Here is a 9,443-nt window from a genome sequence, read left to right on the forward strand (position 1 = left end):
GACGGGTCACAAACGTCATGCACAACATGATCGCGCACCTGTCCGCAAACATCCATGTAACTGCGAGGGTCGGCTCTAATACCAACTTATAACACCCCGGACACACTCGCCGGTGGTCGTTACTCCTGGCGGGATCTAGACTGGCCCCACAGATCAATACTAGTATTTTCTGCGCACTTTGTCCTCACTCGTGCGCACCAGGGAGCAACTTCCCGGTTGGTCACCCATCCTGACACTACTTCAAGCTGAGCACGCTTAACTTTGGAGTTCTGTCCGAATGGGCTCCTGGAAAAGAAGGAATTCCTTATTGATATGGGTAGTCTATCATCCCTAATAAGCCAGGCTATCACACGACGTGTCGCTTCAATGCCGGCGCAAGTGAGCGGCTGCGTCCACTTTGGCCGGGCATAAATGTGAGCAATGACACTTTGGGGCGACGGTGACCGTTTCGGCGAGAAACACGCGCAGGACAGGTGGGAGGGTTGATGGGCCAGGATGGTCACGAGCGGGCGTGGCAGCGGTCTGAACTCCCGTAAAGCCCCCCAAGGTTGTCTCTGGTTCACGGGAGAAAGTACGTTTGTCCCGCGCTGTGATACGTCTCCATTGTATATACCTTTCCAAAATCTTTTGCCCTTGTTTTGGACTCTAATTTGCATGATTTGAATGGAACTAACCCGGACTAACGTTGTTTTCCCCCTTCCCCATAGTAAGCCAGCCAATCATAGTAAGCCAGCCAATCCGTACCGGTATTTGATGGTGATGGTGAGGATGGCTAACCTCGCTCTTGCAACCATGAATATTTTCTAGATACTATGGGCATATACCTTCTTCTGAAGGGTCCCCGTCCTATGGGGAAGCTATAAGGAATCACCCGCGAGCGAGGGCAAGTCTCAATTACGGTAGGAATGGAATACACCAATCATAACTCTGGTCTGGTCCCTAGTTCCCTAAGTAGTTAGTGAAACTTCCAGCTGGACTGACTGGATTTAGAGCTTAATGCTCCTATCTTTGAACTAGAATCTTAGCGCTTATTTCATGAAGATAGCTACTTTAATTGATACAAGAATGCCTACTTTGGACCAATAGGATCTACTCCTACTTGAATGCCAATCCAATCTCTTTCCCAATAAGAATTCCTAATCCCTAAATCCAAGCAAGGCATGATTGTTAGTCAGGATAACCAGCTTACATACCGCATTAAGAAGTACCGACTATGCTTTTTCCACTTCTTGGTCAATAGGACCTACTTCTCTGGTAAAGTAACCTTCAAGACGGGTTTGGAAACTTAGGCATACAGCATAAAAAAGTTCAGAAACCTCCGTCTTTTGGTCCTATTTTATTCGATTCAATGTGGGAATGACTAAGACAAGTTAGGCGAAACAGATATGCATGCACCATAGAGGTTTATCCACCATAGGTTTGTACACAAGAATAGTAGTCACAGCGAGGGATACAAGCTTCTCATAGAGCCAAATTGAAATGGCAAGATAGAAATCTGCCGTTGGTGAAGATGGAAAGCTTTGTATATTCTATGCTCGCTTAGAGATGAATCATACTTGATCACTTGATTGACCCACTTGGTGCCATAGGGTTGCCTACTTTTGCGCTAAGGGATCTACCGCGGGCTGTGCCTAGCGGATCCCATACAGATCTATAACCTAGTCATGACTCAAAAGGTTTCTCGCTTGAATAGGATGTAATAGATCCTTCGATAAGAAGAGGCCTAGCTGGCTTTATGGATCCTTCCTCACAGAGATGAGAATGGAATCCAATAGAATCGAACATAGTCAAGTCAGCTCGAGGCAGAGGTATCCATCCTTAGGCCTGGACTCACTAGACCAGGTTGGGTGCGGAAAAGGTGATGAGAAGTGTTTGCATAGAATTTATGGGTGCTGGCTATTCCTTTCCTTGGCCATGGCCAGTAGAAAGAATGGAAACCTTGGCCAGTAGATGGAAAGGGTACGGGAATGGGGATAGGGAAAGTGTACCGTTTCTTGTTTTGGTATGGGTGCGTGCAACACTGATTATTGATCGAGGCTCATAAAAGAAAGACTTGGGTTTGATAGATCTCCTAGACTAGAATCACTCCTTCCGGCATGCAAGACTTGAGTCGCCATCTCCATATCGGGGTCTGGGAAGCTCGTCTGTCTGTTTGGGGATTTCGATTTCCAATCTTAGGCTGTATGAAACAGAAGAATGAGAGAACTAGTTTCAAAGGATAGCGATAGCATTCCCGGGAAGTGAGCTTGACCCACGGACTCCAGAATGGTGCAACAAGAAATGGTAGCTTTCTATGTTCCTAGGTGGATGGGTAAAGGCATTCCTAAGATGAAGATGCGGATGAAGATGGGGCTGGGCTATTGGTAACACCATTCCAGGCTCTCTAATTCGAATAGATCAATGGCTTGGTCTAAGCTTCCCTTGGTTCTTCCGTTTCGAGAGGAGGGGTATCAGATTGTGCATAGGTTGGTTGGTCAAGCTCGGTGTGAATACCTTTTGTGAGTGACTCACCATTCCTGCTTGACCTGTCTCCTGCTCCAGCCCCTGCTCCTGCTAGAAGGGCTTACGACGAATAGATTGTTGGAATGGCTTTAAGTGAAAGGGAATCCGGCAGCTTATATAGCGCTAGTGAGAGGCCTCCTAGTCTATTTCGATGGACGTCTCCTAATCCTTCTTTTTCTATGGGTTCAGGAATGCCATGCCAATAACAGATAGAGCAGCTAATGGTCAAGCCAGAGGCAGCAGGTCTCATTCCAGACTCCACTCAGAATACCCGGCTCTTTTTCTAGACTCCACTAGGAAGACCCTGCTCTTTCACAGATACGGGGATCATACATGGCTATCGCTTCGACAGCTTCTCCGGATGAAAAGACGCCGCCCAATGGATGGAGTTGGAGGGACACGGAATCCTGGATATATTGCCTTGGTTCCGACTCTAAACCATTCTAAACAGATTCTTTCTACATACTGATGTTGGCAGTTACGCCTAGGTGATAGATGTATGTTGCTGGATTGGAAAGCTATACGATCCCTTTTATTCAATTATGATAGCTGAGAGGAATTTGGGATGGCCCCGCTAGAGTTTCCAAAATGAATCGAATTGAACCCTATTGTTTTTTCACTATAAATTCCATAGTATCAATACAATAACCTTTGAGAAATTGTGAGAACGGGAAGATGCAATCATTTAGATGGTGAAAATAGCCGAGAGTTGAGCAACCCCTAAAAGCACTCACAATGAATGGTACCAGCGGATACCAACCAGATAGAAACATGCTGAGAAACCTCTGTTATAGCTGAAACTAATATACCAATCCTATCTGTGACCCTTTCCACATTCTTTTCTTAGTCACCTAACCTATGACTGCTTTTTCTTTTAAGCTTTAATAACCTTAACATTCGAATCTGCATCTGCTATTTCAGTTCTGTCTAAAGATACTATTCTTTGATCACTTGAAACATAGTAGAAAGCATCTAAAACAGATATTATTGTGGATTCCCTCTCCTTGTGGGCTGGACTCCTTTTTACATGGACAGACAGGAAAGTGGAATCTGAGGAATTAGCTGGAACATACTCACCTTAGCTTTGAACGACTATATCCCCTCTTCTATATGGTCTTTAATAAAGGAAGATGATTTTAGCCGAGGACTAACACAGCTTCCATTTTGCAGCACATATCTCAGTGGGAATAGCATCATCCATGACTTCAGGCACAGCTAGCTACGGGTAAGCACAAAAGGTAATGACGAGAGGGTCGTCCTATGTACCCTGAAAGAGAAACTATGTGATAGAAGCCCGCTTTCCCTCTCTTCTATCCCACCTAACCACTTCGAGTATCAGTGGCCTCGTGATCTCCATGAACAGAGATCACTACACAAAAACAACTATATGAAAAACTTGCTTGCTTCTTCGAATCTCGAAATAACAGAACATATAGAAAGTGTTTTTGTGATGAGACCATTCTCTTCGGGGAACCTATAGAAAGATTATCAGACGGCTTTCATGATATTATGCTTCCTTGCCCGTGTGGAACATGTGTGAGCATTATGTTTTTCCAAAAAGTGATCCGACTAGAAGAAGTGTTATATGAGGACTTCGAGATCAAATAGAGAATCTGTCTCTCCATTCCTCGTGAGCCACTTATTTCTCCGAAATTAGAGATCAGAGCGATTTTCCTCCTTTTTCCCAAATAGTCGACGGTCTTACACCATTGGGATACTTCGGATAAACTGGATTACATATATGAGAGACCGGTGCTAAAACCTTTTCTCGAGATATCTTCCAGATTCTTAGGGTCCTTGCTCCGGATCTCACCCCCCGGTGCGAAAGCAGTTGGTTCCGTAGTTTGAGAATTCTACTAATTCCAAGTATTCCATTATTATTATTAAATAAGAGAATATAAAAAGTAAAGAGGAGAAGACATAACCAGAAGAATTGTGAGAAATAAGTTAATTTATCAAGTTGAGGCATTTCGATTTGGATTTCAAATAAGAAAGAAAAAAAGGATTTTGTGAAATTTAGGGGTCGTTCGAAAGCATCAAGAGGGAAGAACTCAGATAGAAAGGTAGGTGAAGTTGGCGGCCAACCTAATTCCCCTCCCAGTTGTACCCTTGTGCATCCCCTTCGTAAACGATTTCCACTGGATCTGGAGATTCCCCGGGTCCCCCCGAATCGTCATCTTCGGACCCTGAATCATCATCCTACCTTTTATGCTTCCTCGAAGAAGATGGGCCTGCCTCGTTCGCCCCATCATTTTCTTTTGTGCTTTCAGGGGATCCCGTGGAATGAGCCTCCTGCTCTTCCGCAGGCGCATCGGGGTCGGGAGAATCTGGTTCACCGAGCTCGGCGCGGCGAGACTGCTTCGCTAGATTGGTGGCTGTTGCAACAAATTCACTTGCATCCCTAGCTTCCGTATAATCAGAGAAGATTTGTTGAAGAGTATCTCCTCCCTCACTATTCCAGAATATAAGATTTTCAGTGAACGGTCGTGCAGACTCACCCTCCTCTAAAGGAAGAGGAGTGCCTACTTCGTTAAATATTCTTTCAACCTTGGAAGTCAACTCTGAAATAATGTCTTCGGGATGGGCGGCGTGCGCCATTTCCTGCTGGAGGTCTGGTAGTCCGCCAATGGGAGGTTGGTCTATGGGAAAGTCACCCTCGTTAGGAGCATTGGTCATGACGAGAACATTGAGATCCATGACATTCTCATTCCCAAGATGAAAGGCTATTCCTTGAACTCCGAATAAGACAACTAATGCCATTATTAGTACTGGCAACGCAAGACCAAATGATGGTATAGCAATGAACAAAAGAATGACACTTGGAAATAATGAACGAAGAATCATTGGAATTTCCCATCTTTCTCAGCTCTGCTCCCGAAAAGAGAAAGGAAAGGAGATTGATCTTGACGCCGGCGTTGGTTTTTCCAATGAAACGAAGAAGTTTTGGATTGGTCTTTCTCATTCGGACACCCTCACCTTTCTTAGGACTATCAAGCCTTCTCGAATTAGTTCTATGGTAGAAGCTTTGAACGTAGACCCGGATACAAATCTTTCACTCACTGAAAAGTGAAAACCTGTGACTATATCGTCCTAAAGACGGATGCGGCGGGAAGAAGTGGCATTTAGAAGTGTTGCTGACTTTACATTTAGGTTTCGGCATAACAAAGCTTGCACTGTCTTTTCGCACTTAGGCGCACAGCGTGCCGTTGGTAATGATTCTACTACGGTGCTGCAAATTCGCAAGCTGATCCTAAGTAATCGTTGTTGTTCATTGGATTCCTTCGGAATTACTTCGTTAGGATTGAAGAATTGTTGCAATGCTTCCTGAATAGACTCGATTCTCCCGTCGAGAGTTTCTTTGAAAGTCTTACCTAAACTCTTCCGATTGAATATGAGAAAGCCTATAAAACAACGAGCTACTACCATTTCTTCATTATAGATTGAGATCTTCTTCAGACTTGATGCACAAATAGATGGAATAGCAGCAAATAGCATATTTCTATCCTTCATATCCGTAGAAAGAAATCTCATCTCCAGGTAACTCCATCTTTTTCAGCTCTGCTCACTCACTTTTGAAAGGAAAGGAGACTGATCTTGACGTCGGCGTGGGTTCTACCAACGAAACGAATCTGTTTTGGATTGAGATTTCACATAAGCATTGCACAATGATCCGCATTAGGCGGGGAGCAGCAATGATACCGCCGGCCAGGAATAAGTACCTATCCCTCTTATACTTAAGAAAAGAGAAGATAAGCTGGTGTTGAGAAATGAGAAGTGGGCTATATCCACGGGGACTTTTTAAAAGCAGCTGAAAGGAAATGCTGCTTCCTTTCTATACACTAATTCTTGCTTTGAAGAGATGTTCCAGACAAGGCATTCTTAAGTCCCACCTCACCTATATCCAACTTGAGGTATTCCATTGTTTCTAGTATAATAAGCAGGTTTAAGCCATGGAAGACATGAGTCACTAAAGTGTTGTTAACTAGATCGCGAAAGATGTGCCAAAGAGGTTTTCCAGCACATGGAATAGCACTCGCAGGGGCATCCTGTCAGTCGCCAGGCCATGCACATTTGAAAGAATTCCCACACACAACGGGAGCCGTTTCAACCATTTCTGCTCTACATTTCAAACTAGGGGGCATAAGCTACCAAACCCCTGGTTAAGAATCTATATCATACCGAGCAATCATTCCGTCTTCTTGAGAAGAAAGAACACATGAATCCTCGCTTTGAGCTCACCTACGAGTGCACCTAACAAGGTTTTCCAGACCTAATAAATGTTCATTGCAAAGAAATGTTGACCTCTGATTTAGAGAGGATCGACCACAGTTTGAGAAAAGCAAAGTGCACACCGACATTATGCCTCATAAAGCTACCCCCATTCATAGCTTTATTCACTGTCTGCTCGAATAGCTTCATTTCAATGTTAGGATGACCCGCAAGGTCGTCTAAAATAGCTTCCACCTATCTAGTTTCCATGTGGCATGCCAACCACAATCACTTCATCCCTTGGCTTCTTTATCATAGATGCCTACCTCTTCAGATCAAGGATCAAAGACTACAGGAGCTCAAAGTTATTGTCGCACACTTCCATCTAGGAGATGCATGTTAAGCTATCCCTTGGATTATAGCCTAGGAGATCGATTGGCAGGCCTTGTTCTATGAAAAGAGTATCCTTATGGTTTAGGAACCCCAACATCTATTGAAAAGTATGATGCACCCCTCGGTTTACCAACATTTCCATTCAGTCTCATTTAGATTCTATTAACTAACAAGCCGGGATCCAATTCCATTTCAACCGCTGAGGTCATTAACGAACTAGAAAAGAGCTAAGGACCTATTTCCAGATACCTAATCGGGTGCTGAACGAACTAGTACTTCAATATGTCATTGCAATTTCAAATGGGTTTCGATGGCACTCAAGCAGCCTCACTACTTCGATCTCAGTAACCTAATGATCTCCCCAAACCAACTCATTCTCGGAAGGAGACATGGCCAAGGGTGAACAAGATACGATGGCTGAGAATCTCTATTCCTACAAAATAACATGATTCACATGCTCAATACCCAGGACGGTGGTTCCTCCCACCTGGTAGATCTAAGAATACAACCCCTACGACACAGTTGAAACCAATTGTCTCTCACTTCAAAGATGGACCCTCTGTTCCTTTGAAATGCCTTTGATACATCAATTCTGCACTTTTGAAAGTGAAGATCTAGGTCCAAGAGGAATGAAATGAGCATACCAGGAGTTTTCTATTCACATGTCATATGAAGAATACTTATTTTCAGAGAGTGCCTCCAGGTTCTCTAGTAGCTATATCAAACCACAACTCTGTACTAGCCAAGAGGCTTCGGTACTAACCAACACACCAGGATTCAAAGATGCAAAAAGAAAAAGGAAGATAATACCACTGCTGTAGATGCACGCCCTTCTCTTAGTTGAGAAGAACACAGGTAAGAAAGTCTAGAAAGTTCTGAGACTGGGGTAGGTGAATCCATTGACCTTGACGTAGGGCTTTCCCCTCCACCCGATGGTGATTGACTTACTGAAGACCGGCCCTAAGCCATTAATGAATTGAGCCTGGTGAACCATTGATATAGCACTCTGCGGGACGAAGGCTATGCTTATCATGATAGTTTACAGAAGCTCTTTCCTGACCTGGAATAGACGAATCCTAACAAGATTCTAGACATACGCGGGATGAAACAACATCTACTCGAATTTCATTCACAAAGCCATCAAGGCGGAGCTCAAGAGAGATTGTTGTCTACCTAATGCCATCCCTTCGATCAGATTGTAATGGCAGTAGCCCTGGTTTCACGAGTTTCGATACCCCAGCAATGTGCAAGAACATCCTCGAAAACGTCTGATGTGACTTCACCTGAAAGTGCATCTGGAACCGCTCCCAGTGCTGATTTAGATGTTGTAGGAACGAACAAAGATTGTGGTGCTGAAACAAATGGACAACAGGATCTATCCTCTATTGGCGTTTGATAGCTCATTGCTACCTCGCCGGAGGGATGGGGAGATAGACTCTGACCCAGATCTCGCTATAGCCGCCAACGGATCAATTCATTATGGGCACACCCAGGCAGGGAAGAATTCTGAATTAGTTCATTGAGTTTAGGAAAGGATGCCAGTTTAGAACAGTTGGTGGAGCATGGTGAAACGCGCTCATTTGGAGTGGCTGAAACAGAAACGTACTCGAGAGCTACTCGTCTTCCTAAAAGCTCTAGCAATGCAAGACCTGTCCTAATGCAATAAATACCGATGCTCTCGAACTCAATCAACACAGGTACAGGGCCAGGTGCTTCTCCAGCTCTTGGTACCGTCTCTTGTGCCCCACCTGTATAGCTAGGGTTAAGTAACCCATTTAGGAGAAGATAAGAGAAACACCATCTGGTAAGGTTGGATCTATAAAACAACGTTGGTTGACAGAGCTATCTTGACATTATAGGTGGGGTCTTTGGATAGCAGGTATACTGTGTCAGAGAGCATTGGTGAGATTATCCATCTTATAACCCCCGTTAGACCGACAGATGATAGATTCCCTTCCAAGCCATTGAAACCTTGCTTTTCTTATCTAAATACAGGCATTAGAATATGTTTTTTGATTGAATAGGTTCTATCTGCTTCCCTTCATTATCCGTGTGCTTGTGGATTTATTAGAATCCATTTCAGTAGGACAACAGGGCTCTCGCCTAGCTGATTCTAAAGTGGAAGCAATTTAGGTATCAGCAGATACGGGTACTAATTCACATTTCTGTCGCTACCCCGTGGTATTGGAGCTTGTAGTGATAAGGATTTTTTTAATAGATAGTTTGTTTTATCCTTGAAGTAAGAGCACTGAGAATATCTTAGCTTTCCAGCCGAAAGAAAGCATAGAGAACCATCAAACAAATACTGGATGGAGAATGCACTCTTCGTTGCCCAAAGG

General features: G+C 44.0%; 2 pseudogenes; both read right to left on the reverse strand.

Moving 5' to 3' along the window:
- Positions 1-3,874: 3,874 nt before the first annotated feature.
- LOC123108324 (putative ATP synthase protein YMF19) lies at positions 3,875-4,490 on the reverse strand (annotated as a pseudogene).
- A 970-nt stretch (positions 4,491-5,460) lies between these two features.
- LOC123101767 (ATP synthase protein MI25-like) lies at positions 5,461-6,049 on the reverse strand (annotated as a pseudogene).
- Between the last annotated feature and the right edge of the window lie 3,394 nt (positions 6,050-9,443).

Source organism: Triticum aestivum, chromosome 5A, assembly GCF_018294505.1.
Source record: "Triticum aestivum cultivar Chinese Spring chromosome 5A, IWGSC CS RefSeq v2.1, whole genome shotgun sequence".
Taxonomy (NCBI): domain Eukaryota; kingdom Viridiplantae; phylum Streptophyta; class Magnoliopsida; order Poales; family Poaceae; genus Triticum; species Triticum aestivum.